The sequence below is a fragment of the Stigmatopora nigra genome, unplaced genomic scaffold, assembly GCF_051989575.1.
Source record: "Stigmatopora nigra isolate UIUO_SnigA unplaced genomic scaffold, RoL_Snig_1.1 HiC_scaffold_31, whole genome shotgun sequence".
In the NCBI taxonomy this organism is placed as follows: domain Eukaryota; kingdom Metazoa; phylum Chordata; class Actinopteri; order Syngnathiformes; family Syngnathidae; genus Stigmatopora; species Stigmatopora nigra.
The window spans coordinates 520,780-540,875 of record NW_027551610.1 but is presented as its reverse complement, the minus strand read 5'-3'; positions in this window follow the sequence as shown (position 1 = coordinate 540,875).

The window sequence follows — 20,096 nt, the reverse complement described above, 5'->3', positions numbered from 1 at the left end:
TTCCTCCCGCCAGGACAACAGACAATGTTCTTTCAAGTGCACTTTGAAAAACATTCCATGTTACTCCATTCTTAGGGAAAATATGCTCATCCTAAACCAATTATTTTATTTACAATTCACCTAATTATTTGGATGAATGCCATGAATTTTATCATGCCACTATTGTATTGTAAATTTCCCATCTGATGTCGTTAACAGCCAAATAATTCAATACCTACTATATACTTTGTCAATCACCTCATATGATGTTTACTTAAGACAAGAGTCATTTCCCATAGCCTGTTACCAAAACAAAAATCTACACAATTAAATTAGAGAAATCAACCTTTTGTTAGGCAATTCCTAATTACAAACTTTAATGTTTTAAAAACCTTAAAAACCCTTAAAACCCTTATTGTCACCAATATACCATAATATTGTAAATTTTGTCATCCTGGCCTTTTCTTTAACCAGCCAACCTCCCGGATTAAAGTATTTTGAACAATCAAAATATTCCGAAATAGTATTAATATTATTTTATCCTCCAAAAGCTAGTTTCCTTTAACTAAGAGCCCTGTGAAATCCACAATTGCTCAAAAATGACTATTTTGGTCTATTTCCCAAATCCAAAGCTTTTTACCAAATCAACCTTTTACTGAACAGATTTTCTATCCTCTTAATACAAAAAGCATTCGCGAAAGCATTCGCATAACCTTGCATTTCTTGCAGCCCATGTATTGTTCTTATTCTGAAAAGTCCAAACAGAAAACGCAATTAGCCGTTAACTATGACCTCCACTCTTGCTGCGAAAACAGCATTGTTATCTTATGTTTACAAACCAGCTTTTTAGAGAAGACAACCATTAAAACGTCAAATTAACCCCTCTTCCGATATTCAACTACATCACAATATTTTTCCAAGACCCCATATATCCAGAATATGTATGCTGCAAGCACAACAATATGGCAAAAACCCATTTTCTGCCCTCAAGTTTGCTTCAGCACCCCCAAGGCCAATTATTATTATTATAATGTCTTCACGGAAGGGATCACAAAATTGTAGTCGTTTACACGGTCCGAACGCTCCCGAAAGCCCAACACAGTTAAATCGTCTGCCCCGCGGCCCACATGTTTCACTCCCATCTAATCAGCAGCCGCTGCACCAGAAACGCTTCCCCCGCAGGCGACACATATTTTTTTTTGCAAGTCTAGAGCATAATAAAAACACAGGTGACATTCCCTGCTAAAATTTAAATGATCATTTTGTATATATTCTTTTGTCTTTTTAAACACCATCTTCCCGTTAGCGGACGGGATCAAAAACCAAGCTGCAATAAGCCATCACATGAATGTAAATTGACAGTACATATAGGTTATATTAACAAAGCACCACCAGGACTTGGAAATAACCATTCTAATTGTTGTTATACAAGCCCAAGCATCACAAAAAACCCCAATTTAATTGTAATCACAAAACGTCATACCTGGATTAACCAAATCAAATACCAGTGTCCCCATTAATTTTCTAGCTCCCTTTATTTTTGTTAAACTTCCTACGCGCCCGTCACCTATCTCGGTAAATATTTTCCCCGTCAGCCGAGGAGGCCCCGCTGTTTTTCCTTACCAAACAGTACTTTCCCGCCGCCACGGTCTTAAATATATCCCCGTTATCCGAGGGAACCCCCACTATTTTCCCAAAATAGTATTTTTAACTTCTCCCCGGCCTTATTTTGCCATTAGTGTCTGTGGAACAAGCTGTTACACTTTTATCCACTCACATATTATTTATATATGTATATTACCTCTATGCATTAGTGCATATATTATCCTGCATTCTATGCATTTTAAGCTGGCCAGCAAACCCATTTTTATTTATCCATAAATATAGCTGTGTAATATTTTTAAAGCGCTTTGTCTTACCAATTTTTTCCAATCCTTACAAGTTAGACGTATTTTTTGGATCGTCATCCAAACCCGCCTTACAACACGTGTTTCCCATATTTTACTTTTTTGTAGTGAGTTCGTGTGCCTCACACAGTTAACTTTATTATATCTATTGTTATTATTATTATTACCTCTTCGACTGTATTTCCTAGGCTTGTCTTAATTTTACTGCAGAAACCACACAAACACCATACAACATTTACAACATATTCGGACTCAGGACGACGTGAAAAAAGCCGTAGACGGCATCACGTCGTACAAAATAGACGTGGGGGAATTTGTCGTGCAGATGGAAGATATTAGACGGTCATATCACTTAAATGGAGTAGAAACGCAGCAGATTTGGATGGCCGCGTTAAAAGGTGATTGGCATGCTATTAGAGGAGATTGGGATCCAAAATCAAAGTGTGGACCATTTGCTCATGATAGCCGTGAATTGCAAATAAGAGTGCGTGAGCTGATAGAGCGTGCCATGAAAAAATTTAAAACAAAAGCAAATTATACTGCGATTGGTAGAGCTAAACAAAAAGATAATGAGGCTTTTGATGAATATTTAATCAGGATGTCTGCTTGTTTTAAAGTTTAGTGGCAGTGGCATTCCTGAGGATAACACGGTGGGCAGCCTTTATCAAGAGCAACTAAAAAATGTGTTACACGCTGTTGGGTTTATTCTGTTTTACTATTATAATAGTTATATTAATTCATTTATTTATTAAATCATTCTCTTTCTATTCTCTGTATTAATTCATTACTTTGTTAAATCATTCTCTTTCTGTTTTCAAAAGTGTTGCGAGGTCACGAGTATTGCCAAGTCATCTTTAACCTGGACGGCCTGTTCCAGGATGGTTATACAAACAATCCACCCAATCTGGGTCCTTGAGATTTGGTGGGCCCTTGGTGACGAGGCCAGGGCTATTCGGCTAATAACAAGAATGTTGTTATGGTTATGTAACCGTGCTTTTCTGTATGTAACCATTATATGATTATGATTATATTATATGATTCTTAGGTCAAGGAAGTTGTATAATTACTCTAATCTAAATGTGTTAGGTCTAGTCTCCTGTTTTTGTTATTGGTAAAATACTTTGATTGTTATTGTAGTCCCAGATGTTGTTTTTTCTCATACGTGATGGAATGATCAACAACTCTGTAACTTGTTTTGATTCATGACCATAAGAGTGGGACGAAAACGTCTATTCGAGGAGACGTTCGGAAGTTGTAAGGTGACACTTGCTGTAACGCTCCCCTTCGGAGGCTTTTATCTGTTGTATCCATTTCTATTTAATTAAATGTCAATAATTGAATAAGATGTCTTCCTGCAGTTATTGATAATTACGGACGAAGGTAATTATTAATGAACCTAACACACGCTAATTCAAATCATGCCCTCCGGGAATGGATTGAGAAATATTGGGTAGATAGGCCCACGGGCACGCTTGACCAATACGTAAATCAAGCGTTGCATGCAGAAGGGATGCTAAAGAAAAAAGGTAAAAGACATGGGGGGCCGTCCTCTGCGGGGGAAGAAATGTTTTACCAAGAAAGAGAAGAAGGACATAAAAAGTTTAACAAAATTAACTGGAGAAAAGATGGGGGTAAGTTAAATAAATATCGGAGATTTAAAAGTAATGCATGCTGGATTTGTGGAAGAACTGGGCACATTTCGCGGGATTGCCCAGACAACAGAGCCTCTAGGGCTGGGACTCAATCAGCAAGGCCTGGCGTAGGGCCAGGGCCCAGTGGGACAACTGGTGGGGTCCAGTCTAGGGGAGTGGAGCTAAATTTAGCGGAAATACTGACACTTGATTCAATTAAACCTGAAATTACATTGTTTGTGAATGGGGTACGTTTAACATTTTTGTGTGATACTGGAGCTTGTAAAACTGCAATTACACAGGATGTTCCGGGAATTAAATTTATGAAAAATAAGGTTTATGTGGCGACAGCTGATGGGCAGGTTGCTACTGCTTCAGAGACGTTTCCGGTTAGGATAAGGGATCCGGAAGGGGAAACATGTAAAATGTCGGTGTTGGTGGTAAAAGAGTGTCCTGTCAATTTACTGGGTAGGGATGGACTATTACAATTGGGATTGGCGTTAGTACCCTCCGCTAGTGGAAATATGGTGGTTAAAAGGCGAAAGGAAATTAATTGTGGCCAATTAAATGTTTTGCATGTAGAGCAACCTGCTTTCTTTTACTATACTCTGGATGTGTCTAATAATACGCCGGCTTGTGTGGGAAACAGTTTGTTATCTACAGCTGCTAGTTTGATTGAGACGCGGCAGAGTGTGGCGAGCATAAACTCCCTCCATGTTATAATGTGGTACAAAATGACGGAGGGGCCTGACGAAATTTATGAAAACAAATTGAGACGAGTCACGCCGTCTGAAATTAAATTGGAATATATGTACACGGACGGAATTTCTACAGTTTTGGCAGGGGTTGAGTTGTCAAGGGAATATAAGACTCTTTTTCTCGAGTGGGGAACTCCACACATTGTATTATGCAAGCCACATAATCAGGGAAAGGAGGTGATACGTGACTTTATACAAACAGCCCGCGAGACGAGTGATTGGATAATGTTGGATACAGGTCTTGAGTATAGCGAAAGTACGGAAACATACAGAAAGGCAGTGTTTCAGACTGTGGGGGTGAATGTGAATGTGGGAATTTACCTGCTATGACTATCACAAACAACTAAGGAAGTATATCTACTATCGGAAGAGAAGGAGGAGTTGTTAGCAACAGTCCCTCCTGAAATATGGTCAAAAGGACCTTCCGATGTAGGGCTCGTTAAAGGGGTTATACCTGTAGTAATTAGACCAAAAAGTGAATTTAGGCCATGTATACGACAATATCCACTAAAACCTGATGCCTTAAAAGGAATAAGTCCGGTAATTGAAGATTTATTAAGGGCGGGAGTGATAATTGAATGTGATGATTCACCCTGTAATTCCCCAATTTTTCCAGTAAAAAAGGCGGCTCCTTCTGTGGGATGGAGAATGGTTCAGGATTTACAAGCGGTAAACTCTGCAGTAATTCAACGCGCGCCGTGTGTGCCAGATCCACACACACTTCTGAATAATTTGGATCCAGAGGCAGCATTTTTTACGGTAATTGACATAAGTAATGCTTTTTTCTCCATCCCATTAGATCGAGATAGTGAATATTGGTTTGCGTTTACGTTTGGTAGGAAAAAATATACTTTTACAAGATTACCACAAGGATACTGTGAAAGCCCCACGATATATTCACAGATAATGAGTAGCAGTGTAGCAAGATTCCAGCCACCGGGGGGCAGCCAGATTATTGTGTATGTGGATGATGTGCTTGTGGCGTCGCCTAGTGTGGAAATGTGTAAAAAGGACACTGTGACATTGATAAGGCACCTGGCGTCGGAGGGCCACAAAATAAGCAGAAATAAATTGCAGTTTTCTAAAGAACAAGTGAAATATTTGGGACATAATCTGGTGAAAGGTGGGAAAAAGATTTTGGATGACAGAAAGAGGGTGGTGTTGGAAGCACCCAAGCCGCTAACTAAAAGACAAATCATGTCATTTTTGGGTCTTACTAATTACTGCAGGACGTGGGTTCCAAATTATGCAGAAATCGTTTCCCCCCTTTCTAAATTAATGAATGAAGATGGGTTAAAAATGAACTCGGCTCTGAATTGGACGGCAGAGGCTGAGAATGCGTTTTGTACAATAAAACAGATGCTAGTTACTAGTGGGATTTTGGCGTTACCTAATTATAATAAACCCTTTGTGCAAATGGTGGACTGTAGTGGACACCACGATAGGTGAACGCAAAGTACTGTCTGGCTGAAGGATGCAAAGGAACACAGAAAAAGGCGTTAGCTAGATCAATACAAGTAAACCATTGATACACTGGACTGAGCGAAGTCAACATTCTATGGGGGTCGGGTACTGGTAGGACGGAGTCAGCGTCGCGTCGTTCACAGGTCTAAGGTCATGTGCCATACGGTAACTCTGTCCATCCGCCTTAAGTACTGGTCGCAATGCCGTGTTCCATCGTGAGTTAGAAAGTTCTATCACACCTGCGTCCCACAGTCCACCTAGAGTGTCTTCCATACCTTTGTCCGCATCTGGAGTCCATCTATATTGTGGCCTGTGGATGATGGCACTCTCATCTATTTTTAACATTACAGGTGGAATTTTAACACAATGTCCTACATCAAATGGTCCTGATGACCACAATGTGTCCGGAATAGTTTTCTGAAACTCCTCTGTCTGGTGGTGATCAGTCAATTCCCTACCATGTTCTCGAGTCAAGATTTGTTCCTCCAAAATGGAGGAGTTTATCAATGGGGCATGTGGGTCAATCTGATAAGAGTCATGCAATTTGGAATAAGTCAGCCCTGGTAGGTCAGTGGACTGCCAGTCAGTGACTTTAAGAAGTTTCTTGACCATGGGACCGAGTTGACGAGCTTCGTGACCATAAGACAGAGCCAAAGAAATGTGGGGGTCGGCTGTATCCGACATTTTGTACCACACTTTTTGCGATTCGTCCAAATCAACATATGAAGCTACGCCTTCTGGACCCACAAATATTTTGGTGGATTTCAATTGCCAGGGTGTTCCAAGAACCTTCTGAAAACGGTCTCGATAGACTAAGTCATCTTCTGTGTCATAAAACAAAGTACAATGAAAGTCATCCTTGGGCGGATGGTAAGGCCGGAGTGAATCAATGAATGATTTCCACTGGTGATAAACAAACAACAGTCCCCCAGTGGCCGGAGTTTCAGGCTCAAGACATGACCAATAGATTGTTGCTACCTCGGTGTCTTGTTGCAAGGGACACATCAACCATTGTCCACATGTTCGTACTGGTTGCGAACACGGAATCTTTGCACCATTTGGTAAAGTCACTGTGAGGCCATCCGGCCCACATAAGATGGTAGCTCCAATAGACATCAACAAGTCTCTTCCCATTAAATTCACAGGTGTTTGGGGTGAATGGACGTAGGAATGAAATAGAGTCTGTTTTAGGTGGGGTATTTCCGTTTGCAGCGGTCTGGTAATAGGCAGAGCTTGAGGAGATCCCGAGAAGCCGACCAAAGTTATGGTTGAAGAGGAGAGACAACCGGCTGTGAGCGGCATGTTCAAAGATGAGTATGTTGCTCCCGTGTCCACCAAAGCTGATGTTTGGACGCCGTTGATTCTCATATGAAGCATTGGGTCTGCCGTTCCCCTGCTTACCGAGCCTCTCGGGCACCCCTATTCGGAGTGTGGAGGATCCCATGGACTGTGAGGATCATCTCCACCCTGGTAATATTGTCCAGTTGACTGAGCTGGCTGCTGTGACCGCCATGGTCTGCCAGTGCCTCTTGCTCCTCCGCGCGTGGGCCGCTGTTGATGTGGTGGCCCCCCCTGTTGTGTTGGGGGTTGCCGCGGGTACTGTCGCTGACTGGGACACTCATGTCTCCAGTGTCCAGGACGGCCACATGTAAAACAGTTGTCTTGTTGGCCCGGTCTCGAGTACCCTTTTCCCCGGCCACCAGAGAAACCACCCCTGCGACCACCGTATCCATCATGGAACTGACCACCATCTCGAGCCCGACCATGGCCCTGGAACATCTGGGCAGATTGGTTTGTCTTTTCCTGTTTAGATTTTTTGGATTCACTATAAAATTTGGAAAGTTGTAATTTTACCAGAGCAGAATTCATATTTAGCGACTCGGCTTTTTCTTTTACCTTCTCGTTATCATACATCTTACAATGGTGAGACAGGTGACGTTTAAACCTTGGTTCATCACCAGTCAACAAGTCAGGGTCCTTTTTCAACTCCTTTTTCACAGGTTCTGGAAGACCCTCGACAACAGCTGTTCGGAATAAGAGGATATTATCTAATCTGCCCGATGGGTGTCGGCCGGTACTATCTATCCAGGCATTTATGCACTTTTCATAGTGTACCGGACCTCCCACTCCATCGATGTATGGAAACACGGTTGGAGCCATGTCATGGGATCTTGGGAAGGTATTTTTAATTGCCGTAAATAAGGCGCCCGATACCTGGGACAATGGGGTTTCGTGTGGGTACCTGATAGTTTCTGCTTCCTCCTCTATCATTTGTAATTGATGATGAGAGCAGGAAGCTGATATGGCCTGTCTCATGTCACCAAGCGCACAATTCTGTCCGCTCATTAGGGCCAAAAACTTCATCAGCCATGTACTTCCTCCATTTGCCATTGGAGGGAGTTGGTCAGCCAATGTAGCCACATCTCTAAGACCAAGAGGTTCAAATATCATTTCTGCTCCCTGAGGGCGGAGGGGATACATACCTCCAGATGTAGCTTGTACCCGCTTTGCGCTGGGCTTTGGTTTTGGCGCGGCAGTCTTGTCTGGTGTCTCTTTTGCCCCATTGTTACGTGGGCGAAGGGCGTAATGAGATCCCAAATCTGGTAGAGCCTGTTTATACATGTCCACACTCTCATTCTCCTGTTCACCTGCAATGTCTGAATCATTATCTGAGTTATAGTCTGATTGTCGATTCACGTCCTCAAACAGTACAAGATTGTCAGTCAAGTCATCTTTTCCTTTTTTCCTACCTTTCTTTATTTCATTTTTCTGTCGAGTCCCTTTGGTCATTTCTTTTTCATCATTGTCCTCTCGGTCAGTCAAGTCAACTCAGGATCGTTCTGTCCTATCTTTCGCGTGTTCGAGATTACATGCTTTTCCTATGAGGCCTTTTGCCTCGGAGGACATAGCTTCCTCCTCATTCTCAACGTCAAGGATCAATCGTCCACCTAAAGTCACTATTGGTGCTTGTATGGGTATACCGTGAGGTTTTAATGGAGCTTTATTATTCAGTGGAGGCGCTGAAGGTACAAGAGTCAAAGTTGGTTCGATCTAGGTGGGGGCCCTCACCGCAGCCAAAGCTATTGACGCAATTACCAGGTTGTGTATTGCCAATCTATGCTGTTTCAACTCCTCCTCCTTTCTCAGTATCGAACCCCGCCTCCACCTCCACACCTCCTCTTTTCTCCTTCGGAGTTCCACCTCCTTAGCTGTGACGTCATGCTCTACTTTCCGCAAAGCAATGGACAAGTTATTCATATTCCATTCATGCTTTTGACCTACAAAATGTACATTTTCTATCAAAGTACTAAATTGTTTCACCAACTCGCGTCTTATTTTTGGTTGTTTTTTTAACTTGAACACCACTCAGAACCTGTGCTTCCACATCTGCATACAAAATTGTCAATTCATTCCATTCTCCACATTCTCCCGCACTCTCACATCTTTCCATTTTCACCAATTCAATCTAGATCAAGTCTCCGGATAAATTTGGAATTTTAGTATGTTCAATTCTAGGAATTATTGTTACTTTTTTTTTTTTTTTTTTTTTTTTTAGAATCAATTCTAGGAATCAAACATCTGTGGACCCAGTCGTTTCCCTGCTGAAGACTTTAAAATAACTCCTGCATACAACTCTTTCCGGAATCTCTTGTTCCTTTGTTGCATACGACCGTTTTCTCTATCTCAAAACGACCGTTCTGGGATCGTCATTAGTTCCGACTCTAGATATATTACAACCTTTTCGGAATCTCCTATTCCCGATATCCCCTTTCTATAGTCACTTCTCCATAATTTAAAAATCCAATAGCAGAATTTTAACGTTTCAGTAATAGGTATTCTGCTTACCTTTCAGTTGATCAGGCGCCTGTCGGAGAAGTCCCAAGAGAAAGGTCTCACGCTCGCCGGCGCTCCCTCACGTTCGCTGACGTGGTTAACTTTTCCTTATTCCCACGTTCGCTGACGTGTTTTAACTTTTCCTTATTCCCACGTTCGCTGACGTGTTTAACTTTTCCTTATTCCCATGTTCGCTGACGTGTTTCGATAACCGCGACTCCACGTTCGCCGACGTGTTTTAGAGTCCGCGGCTGGCCTTAACCCATATGTCTACGCAGTCTCCTCCCTGGTTCACGGACGGAGTTATCGGCCTTAACCCCTATCTGTCTACGCAACCGACTCACGGACTGGGTCACCAAAACTGTTAGACTATAAATATTTTACCTGACTCCAATTCCTTAACTCTGTAGTCTCCAGTCTAACAATGGAGCGTGTTCAGCATCGGAGGAGACAAACCAGGGTTGAGCGAGTTTATCCACAGATGATTTATTCCATTCAAATTGATTCATACAGAGCTCCGGGTCTCCCTCCCATAGAATAAGCCCGCTGAGTGTTGATGTCCCAAAGCGGAGGATGGAAAAGACATTGTCCAAACCCGCGTTTGCCCAGTTATAGTCCAACAAAAATGCATATTCATTCGCTGATTAATAATGAGATGTGGGCTGGTCCAGGGCTGCTGTGAGGGGTGGGTTTCTCTGGGCTCCACATCTTCCAGCCTTGAATCCACATCATCCAGACCTCTGTCTCCGCTGGTCCTATAAAGTCCCGACCCTCTGCCCTGCTCTTTGTTCCTCTGCCCTTTGAAGTCCTCCATCTGGTCTCTTATCAGTGTGAATCCCACCTTGAAATAAGAATCTCAGGAAGAGCCTTTTGTTAACATTGTAGTCGAGGAGTCTCGGACCCATCCTTCTGTTCATATTGTAATTGAGTTGGGAACAAGAGCTGAACCCTTCAGTGGCGATACTAAAACAAGACCGCCACAAAAAGAATGAGTAAAATGTGATATCAAAATGAAACAGCCATACTAAAAAGAATGAGTAAAATATGTCAGATTCTTCACCTGATAATCACGTTTTGGCCAAGTATGATAGTTTTCATTGTAACTTAATTTCTATCACTTTGAACGATGCCAAATAAAAAACTTACTTGAATTGGACGATTTTACACTATATACACAGTAACTGTGTCTCTGACAGTTTGTTTGGCAGCAGGGGAACTTTTCAGTTTTTATTGCCTTAATGTACTTTTCATACCCTGAAAATCACGTTTTGGCCAAGTATGATTGTTTTCATTGTAACTTAATTTTTATCAATGAGAATGATGCCAAATGGATAACTTACTTGAATTGGACGATTTTACACTATATACACAGTAACTATGTGTCTCTGACAGTTTTTTTTGCAGCAGGGGAATATGTAAGATTAGACAAAGTATCTTTGCAAATGCTTGTTCATATTGTATAAGTTTTTGTGAGTATAACAGCATTGTAGTCATCCTTACGGCTGACATAGCAGCATAAACACCCAACTGTCTGACTGAATAAACAATCTTAGTCTTGTGATTGGGGTGACATGTCAGCACAAATATTCAACTGTCTGACACTGATCAATTACTTTTTGCCCTGCAAATGACTGAAATGTATCTGTCCAAAGTCCTAGTGACAACTGTCAGTTTTTCCTGTATTTAAGACACACACACTGGTCATTCGACTAGAGTTTCAGGAACATCGCGTTGAACAGGACCCTACTGTAGGAACTCTCACTGTCCACTTTGCAGTCTGGTAATAAACCAATTGGTCCGGGACCAATGAAAGTAGAACAAGAATTAGCAAAGGCATTATAGTCTTGGTCTGTTAATAGAGTCAGGGACTTAACTAAGACAAAGTCAGGGACTTTTGGTCTTTGTGTGTTCAGAGATATTGGGTTAATCACAAAGTGGAGATCAATTTCGGGTAATTTAGAAAATAATTGTTGTTTAAACTATTAAGTAAGTGATTAATATGGGTCAGAAAGCAACAAAAGGGATGGGTTTATTGTCAGACTGCAAAATGAAAATCGGAGAGTTACCGGGACGAGATATCATGGTCCAGCTTGGGCTAAGCCTAGTGGCCACCCAAAATGGCCTCCGACCCAGGGAATTACAGACCAAAAATATCTTCCACACCACCACATCTAACAGCTTCTACTCTCTCGACATTGTCGGGAATGATTCTGCCAAGGTAGCTGAAAGTCTAAGAGAACAGTCTGAAGATATCTGCCCAGCAGCCCCAGGACAGGAACAACAAACATGGCCATTACATGTCACCCTGAAGTTCATGGGAGACCGGACGACAAGTGGTTAAACCAATTCTCACAGTTGCCCACTCAACGAATCATAATTAACCACGTATATGCAAATGACCTAATGGACAACCCATTGCCCCCCGGACACATTGCCTATGGGGATGGATCATCATCAAAAATCCTGGATGGAGAAAAACACAACGTATATGCCGTGGTGACTCAAAAAGACAACCTCAAGACAGGACGACTCCCCGGCGACTGGTCTGCACAAGCCGCAGAAATAGTGGCACTGACAGAGGCATGTAGACTATTCCTAGAACAAGACGTGACGGTGGAAAGACACAGCCCAATCCCTGCTGAATTCCTAAGAGAAATGCAAAATCATTCCCCAGAAAAAGAGAAACTGCAATGGGAAACAGAAGGAGCCACTCAACACAAGAACGGACTCTATGCAGTAGAAAACAAGCCATGCTTGACACGATCATTGTTTGAAGTAATTGCCAAATTGAGCCATGGGAGGAGCCATGTCTCAACAGGAGGGATGATCAGTACAGTACAACAAACAATGCATGTTCCCAGAGGTCTCCAAACTTACCTCAATTATTTTGCAGAAACTGTCTAAACTGCTGTAGACACAACTCTCAGGGCAATGAACAACCCAAGCATGGAACAAGGCAAACAGGAACATATCCCTTCGAGCTTCTGAACATGGATTTCATCAAACTGAACCAAAGTGCTGGACTCGTCGAACAAACCATTAGAACAGTAAAACTCAGACTCAGAAAAACCATGGAAGATACAGGAAAACCATGGCAAGAAAGCCTGAGCCTGGTAGAAACGTACATGAGAATCATTCCAACAGCACAGGGATGCACACCATTTGAGGCAGTGAACGACAGACCCTTCCACTTAACAATGTGGGAAAAAGATCTGGTGGTAGAAGAGAAAAGAGAAACAGATTCCCTCACTAAGTGGTTATGCAAAATGTTCCAAGAAAGAACTGTGATGAATGCAAAATAATCTGCCGACATCTTCTCTGTCTCCCACAGAGGAGGTCCTGTCCCCATGAGACCTGGTACTCGTCAAGGTGATAAAAAGAAAGTGCTGGCCTTCTCCACGTTGGGACAGACCTCACCGTGTGATTTTGGCCATCATCATCACTGCTCTGTGTTCAACCACATGGGGGGAACGTACCAGAACCTTGGTACATTCCCACTGGAGGAGAATGCCCCACTAGCTGGTTCAGGAAACGATCAGGGACCCCAGATCTGCATCCCATTAACCAAGACACCAATCGTCGTTCAAGTACCTTTGCTCAGCCTACAGCTTACTCACTTGGGATTACACAGGACTGACTCCAGTTATTTTTATTGGTACCTACAAGCTCCCAGAGTCTGAATGGTCTGGCCAGACACCTTGGACCAGGTCCTCCTCCATACAGGCTACAAAACCATCACATGGCCCCTTTCCAAAGAAGCTACCACCATGACCGCTAACTTCACCAAGTTAGCCACCACCATCAAAGATGGTAAACATATGCTAGACCTTACGACCAATATCCAACAAAAAGGCTGCATCAACCTATGCCTCCGACCGGACCGACCAGGAAAAGGCCCCCTCTTTACTATCACCATCCGCACTACTAGTCCAGCCATGGTCCCCAAAGTGATTGGTGTGAACCCCTTCGTACAACCATCCGCCACACGCCTACTCAAAATCCGTCCGGCAGGACCACCTAAGCCTGAGTAGATACACCTTATTCTCGCCCATGTCCAAACACAGGAAGAAAACGACTACAACCCGATGATGAGGAACAGTTGGTACAGATACACCGCACTCACAGCCCGCGCCACAACCAATGAGTTGTTATGTCTGTTCCCTCTTGCCTACTGCCGTAGCCCAACCACAGCTATGGTCCAACCGACAGAACGAAGAACTCGCCAACCTCACCTACAACTGTATCCTGGGTAATCTGAGAGAATCCTTCCAGCAAAGCTCGACCGCCTACATACCATGGTCGCAGTACCATTAGCAGCTACAGTCAATACCGCAACGTATGTTCAGTGCAACAACCGAACAGACTGTTATCCATCCTGTTTCAACTTCAGCGGACCGGATCCGAAGACCCCTTTGGACCAAGTTCACGTCACCAGGTGCGCCGAGATCAGACACATTCCTTCCCAATCATGGACAGTACTGGACCAAATATGGTGGCTCTGCGAATGGCAAGTGTATATGATCATCCCCACCAATACAACTGGGCTCTGTGTCCCTACATCTGCATCCGACCACACGTACGTTCTAACAGCAGACTCGATTCCAACTGTCGACGCCAACCCACATCTACCCACCAGGCGTCAACGACGGAGCTTTGATTTCTTCCCCCATGATTCAGTTTGGGGCTCGGATGTCCCCCTCTAATACAAACACTGGTCAGTCTCCTCCAAAATCATGATGGCGGTATTCCCCAGGGTAGGAACAGCGAAGAACACCCTACGTCTGGAAACCATTGACTACAGATTCCAGGCCCGACACTAATCAATTACTTGTTGCCCTGCAAATGACTGAAACGTATCTGTCCAAAGTCTTAGGGACAACTGTCAGTTTTGCCTGTATTTAAGACACACTCACTGGTCATTCGACTAGAGTTGCAGTAACATCGCAGTGAACAGGAGCCCACTGTAGGAACTCTCTGTCCACTTTGCAGTCTGGTCATACATATTTTCTATTTAAATTTATCTCACTCTTTCTTAGCCTGCTCCTGAAGTTGTATTTTCAGACCTAACAAACATTTCAGTTTTTTTGCCCTAATGTGCGTTTCATGCGCTGAAAATCATGTTTTGGCCAAGTATCATAGTTTTCACTATAACTTAACCTAACCCTAACCCTAACTTTCATCACTTAGAATGATATCAAATGAAAAACCTACTTAATTTGGATGATTATACACTATATACACAGTAACTATGTGTCACTGACAGTTTGTTTCGCAGCGGGGGAACATTTCAGTTTTTATTGCCTTAATGTGCAATTCATGCGCTGAAAATCACGTTTTGGCCAAGTATCATAGTTTTCACTATAACTTAATTTCTAGCACTTAGAATGATGCAAAATGAAAAACTTACTTGAATTGGACAATTATACACTATATACACAGTAACTATGTGCCTCTGAGTGTTTGTTTCGCAGCAGGGGAACATTTCAGTTTTTATTGCCTTAACGTGCGTTTCATGCGCTGAAAATCACGTTTTGGCCAAGTATCATAGTTTTCACTATAACTTAATTTCTAGCACTTAGAATGATGCTAAATGCAATACGTTATTGAATTGGATGATTTTACACTATAGACACAGTAACTATGTGCCTCTGACAGTTTGTTTCGCAGCAGGGGAACATTTCAGTTTTTATTGCCTTAACGTGCGTTTCATGCGCTGAAAATCACGTTTTGGCCAAGTATCATAGTTTTCACTATAACTTAATTTCTAGCACTTAGAATGATGCTAAATGCAATACTTACTTGAATTGGATGATTTTACACTATAGACACAGTAACTATGTGCCTCTGGCAGTTTGTTTCGCAGCAGGGGAACATTTCAGTTTTTATTGCCTTAACGTGCATTTCATGCGCTGAAAATCACGTTTTGGCCAAGTATCATAATTTTCACTATAACTTAATTTCTATCACTTAGAATGATGCTAAATGCAAAACTTACTTGAATTGGACTATTTTACACTATATACACAGTAACTATGTGTCTCTGACAGTTTGTTTCGCAGCAGGGGGACATTTCAGTTTTTATTGCTAACGTGCGTTTCATGCGCTGAAAATCATGTTCTGGCCGAGTATGATAGTTTTCACTATAACTTAATTTCTATCACTTAGAATGATGCTAAATGAAAAACTTACTTGAATTGGACGATAATACACTATATACACAGTAACTATATGTCTCTGACAGTTTGTTTCGCAGCAGGGGAATATTTCAGTTTTTATTGCCTTAACGTGCGTTTCATGCGCTGATAATCACGTTTTGGCCAAGTATCATAATTTTCACTATAACTTAATTTATATCACTTAGAATGATGCCAAATGAAAAACTTACTTGAATTGGACAATTATACACTATATACACAGTAACTATGTGTCTCTGACAGTTTGTTTCGCAGCAGGGGAACATTTCAGTTTTTATTGGCTTAACGTACGTTTCATGCGCTGAAAATCACGTTTTGGCCAAGTATCATAGTTTTCATTATAACTTAATATCTAGCCAATAGAATGATGCCAAATGAAAAACTTATTAAATTATAAAATTTGATGATATTACACTATGTCATTTGTGTCTCTGACATTTTTACACAGTTTTACAAGTTATGACTCCAGACTCTTAATTTACAATTCTGCCTTTATGGATACTTTGCATCAGCACCCCTTGAGTGGATCTCTTACCTCTCACTGTCTTTCACTTACCTTCATTCAGCATGTAGGTGTCAGATCACCTTGTACCTAATGTCTATTCATATTACCTCACCCGAAGTTATTACACAGAAGGGATTGTGTTGTGTTACCCCAAGTTTAGAGTCCCAACGGATGTGGGAAACTTACAGCGTCTGTCTGCCAGAGAGCAGCAGCTGGAACCGATTGTGACCAGGGTGGCATGGGTCCCTGATCATGTCCCTGGCTCTGCTGAGGTAACGAGGGCTGGCAATGTCTTCCAGTGAGGGCAGAGTAGCCGACGTTCTTCTGCGTAGTGGTGATACCTTTCTAAATAGCCTTTTTGTCTGCTGCCGTTCTTCCCGCGTACCACCAAATGTGCTTTTTATGTGCTGATAAGCACGTTTTGGTCGAATATGAAAGTTTTCAAGTGTGCACTTGACCCTAGATGACCTGGAGAATGACAGTTACTCCTGAAGTTGAACCTCTTTTCATCGCACAATACAAGGAAAACATTGCAAACCCTGTTAGCCAGCCTTTCTTATATTTCTCGAGGCGAACAAACAATTGCAAGGCCAACTAGTTAGTCTTTCTTACATTCCACGATCTTTTAATTCAATTGTAAAACCAGTTTGGCTAGTCTACCTTGCATTCTACGATCTTAAAAAACAAAGTTAAACCAGTATGACCACATGGTGCGACAAGAATAAACAATTATTAAGCCAGTTAGCCAGTCCATCCCACAATTCCCTCCTTTTGTGTCTGTGAAAATATCGAAATATTGAAATGGCTGTTTCCATGAGCCAGAGAAGAACCAGTCAAGCCATCCTCGTTGTGGAACCGGATCTCCGGTCACAGCTCTCTGCATGTTCCTAATAGCCTGCAGGGCATCATGGACCGAGCAGGACATGCCGGCAGGGATGAAGGGGCAGCACGAGTCTCCCACCATGAAACACACACAGCCCCGCTGGGTGGCCACTCCGTCAAGAGCAGGGCAGCCCTGGAAAATCACCTGGGCCATAGCGGCTACCCAGCCTGACTGATGCGCCGACACAGGCCCGGAACCTGCCTTCAATGGTCTTCAAATGCAGGGCGTTCCTTGCCGCTCCCACTCAAGGGAACTGAGCCATTAGGATTTTGGATGAGACTGACCAGTATTTGTGTTTGAGGGACACATCCGAGCCACACACTGGATCATGGTCGTGAGCTCCGTCAATAATGTGCCCAAATGGAGGTCATTGATTCGGGAATAACAGAACTTCTGAAGATCCCTAGATGATTATTTTTATACATAATAATCAAAAATACATCCCCATCGTCAATGGATACAATTTTTCGGGTAAATTCACCAACCAGAACAGACTGGGCCTGGTTCTAATACAACCACTATTTTAATCGCAGAATGCCTGTTTTGGACACTGTTTATGGTGGGAAAATAGCTCCAGAACCATCCTGGATCATTATTTTTACACAGAATAGTGAAAATACATCCATCTACACATTCAACACTAATTATGGGTAGAAGCACCAACCAGAACCGACTGGGCCTGGTTCTAATACGACCTCTTTTTTAATCGCAAAATGCCTGTTTTGGACAATGTTTATGGTGGGAAACATTATTTTTATAGAAAATAGTGAAACTACATCCACCCACTCAATCAACACAAATTCTGGGTAAATACACCAACCAGAACCGATTGGGCCTTGTTCTAATACAACCACTATTTTTATCGCAAAATGTTTTGGACACTATTGACGGTGTGAAATATTCCCAGAACATCCCTGCATCTTTAATTTTACACATAATAGTGAAAATGCATCCATCCACACAATTGACACTAAATCTGGGTAAAAGCGGCAACCAGAACCGACTGGGCCCGGTTCTAATTCAACCACCGTGCAAAATAAAGATCCATTGGAGGTTTTTGATTCTTGTGTAAAAAAAGCCCCAAAACATCCCTACATGATTATTTTTAAACAGAATAGTAAAATATACATCCCCATCCTCTTTGGACACAAGTTTCGGATATAAACAGCAACCAGAACCGAGACTACCCAGTTATAATGCAACTATCCATCGTTCCTGCCTGCCTAAAATCTGCCACCATCATTCCTGTCCCCAAAAAGGCCAACCATCTGCAGCTTGAACGATTACAGGCCTGTTGCTCTCGCGCCTGTGATCATGAAGTGCTTTGAAAAGTTGGTGGCCCGACACATCAGAAGGACAATCCCCCCCCCCTCAGTTGACCCTCACCAGTTTGCTTATAGAGAAAACAGGTCCACTGAGGATGCTATCGCTGTGGCTCTTCACACAGCACTGAGCCACCTGGAGCACCGGGGGAACTATGTGACGATGCTTTTCATAGACTATAGCTCAGCCTTTAACACCATCAAGCCGGACATCCTGAAGGACAAACTCTACCACCTTGGACTATCCTCTTCAATCTGCTGCTGGGTAAAGAACTTCTTGACTGGTCGACCACAAACTGTCAGAATGGGTCCACACCTCTCTTCCGCCATTACACTGAACACTGGCTCACCACAAGGCTGTGTACTGAGTCCTGTCCTGTACTCCTTGTACACATACGACTGCACACCAGCCCACCAGTCAAACTCTATCATCAAATTCGCCGATGACACCACTGTGATCGGACTCATCTCAGGCGGGGATGAGTCAGCTTACAGAGACGAGGTCGACAAACTGTCTTCTTGGTGCTCGGCGAACAATCTTACACTAAATACCGCAAAGACTAAAGAAATAATCCTGGACTTTCGCAAGCGCAGCACAGACCTGGCCCCACTCCTCATTAACGGAGTATGTGTAGACAGGGTCCAATCCTTCAAATTTCTGGGAGTCCACGTCACGGATAGGCTCTCCTGGTCCACAAACACCACAGTGTTAGTAAAGAAGGCCCAGAAACGACTCCACTTTCTCAGGGTACTGAGAAGGGACAAATTGGACACCAAGCTTCTGGCAACCTTCTACAGAGCCACTGTGGAGAGCATCCTGACTTACGGCATTACAGTGTGGTATACCGGAAGCACGGCAGCAGACAAAAAAGCCATACAGAGGGTCATAAACACTGCCCAGAAGATCGTCGGCTGCTCTCTGCCATCACTAGAAGACATTGCCAACCCCCGATACCTTAGAAGAGCCGGGTCCATTGTTGGAGACCCATACCACCCTGGACACGGCCTGTTCCAGTTGCTTCCATCTGGCAGACGCTACAGGTCCTACAAAGCACGGACAAACAGGCTCAAGGACAGCTTTTTCCCAACAGCCATCAGGTCTCTGAACCTGCAGCAACACGTGACGTGACGACTACACATATCCCTACTATGAAATTAAGTCAAGTCGAAATGAAGTAACAGGAAGGTCGTTTGGCGCAGATCTGCCTTCCAAAGGCTGACTGAGGGAGGGTAAGTATAAAGACTGAGAGGTAAGTGATCCACCTTATTCTTGTTGGCATCGGTGAGGCATCTTGCAGTCGCCGCAAAATGGCGCTCAAGGCGGAGAGCTAACAAGTATATGTCATAAATAAATGTCATAAATGTGTCTGGCCTGGGAAGACGAACTTGTGGTGAAGCACTATACAATTTCGTCATACGCTGCTGAGGGTATGATGACTACTAAGCTTTTTGTCAAGTCAATGATGACGACAATGCCTATGTCTGATTTTCATTTTTTCATTTTTTCAACTACTATTTTTTATCGCAAAATGCATGTTTTGGAGACTCATTATGGTGGTAAATACCCCTAGAACCATCCTGGATCTTTATTTTTAGACAGAATAGTGAAAATACATCCA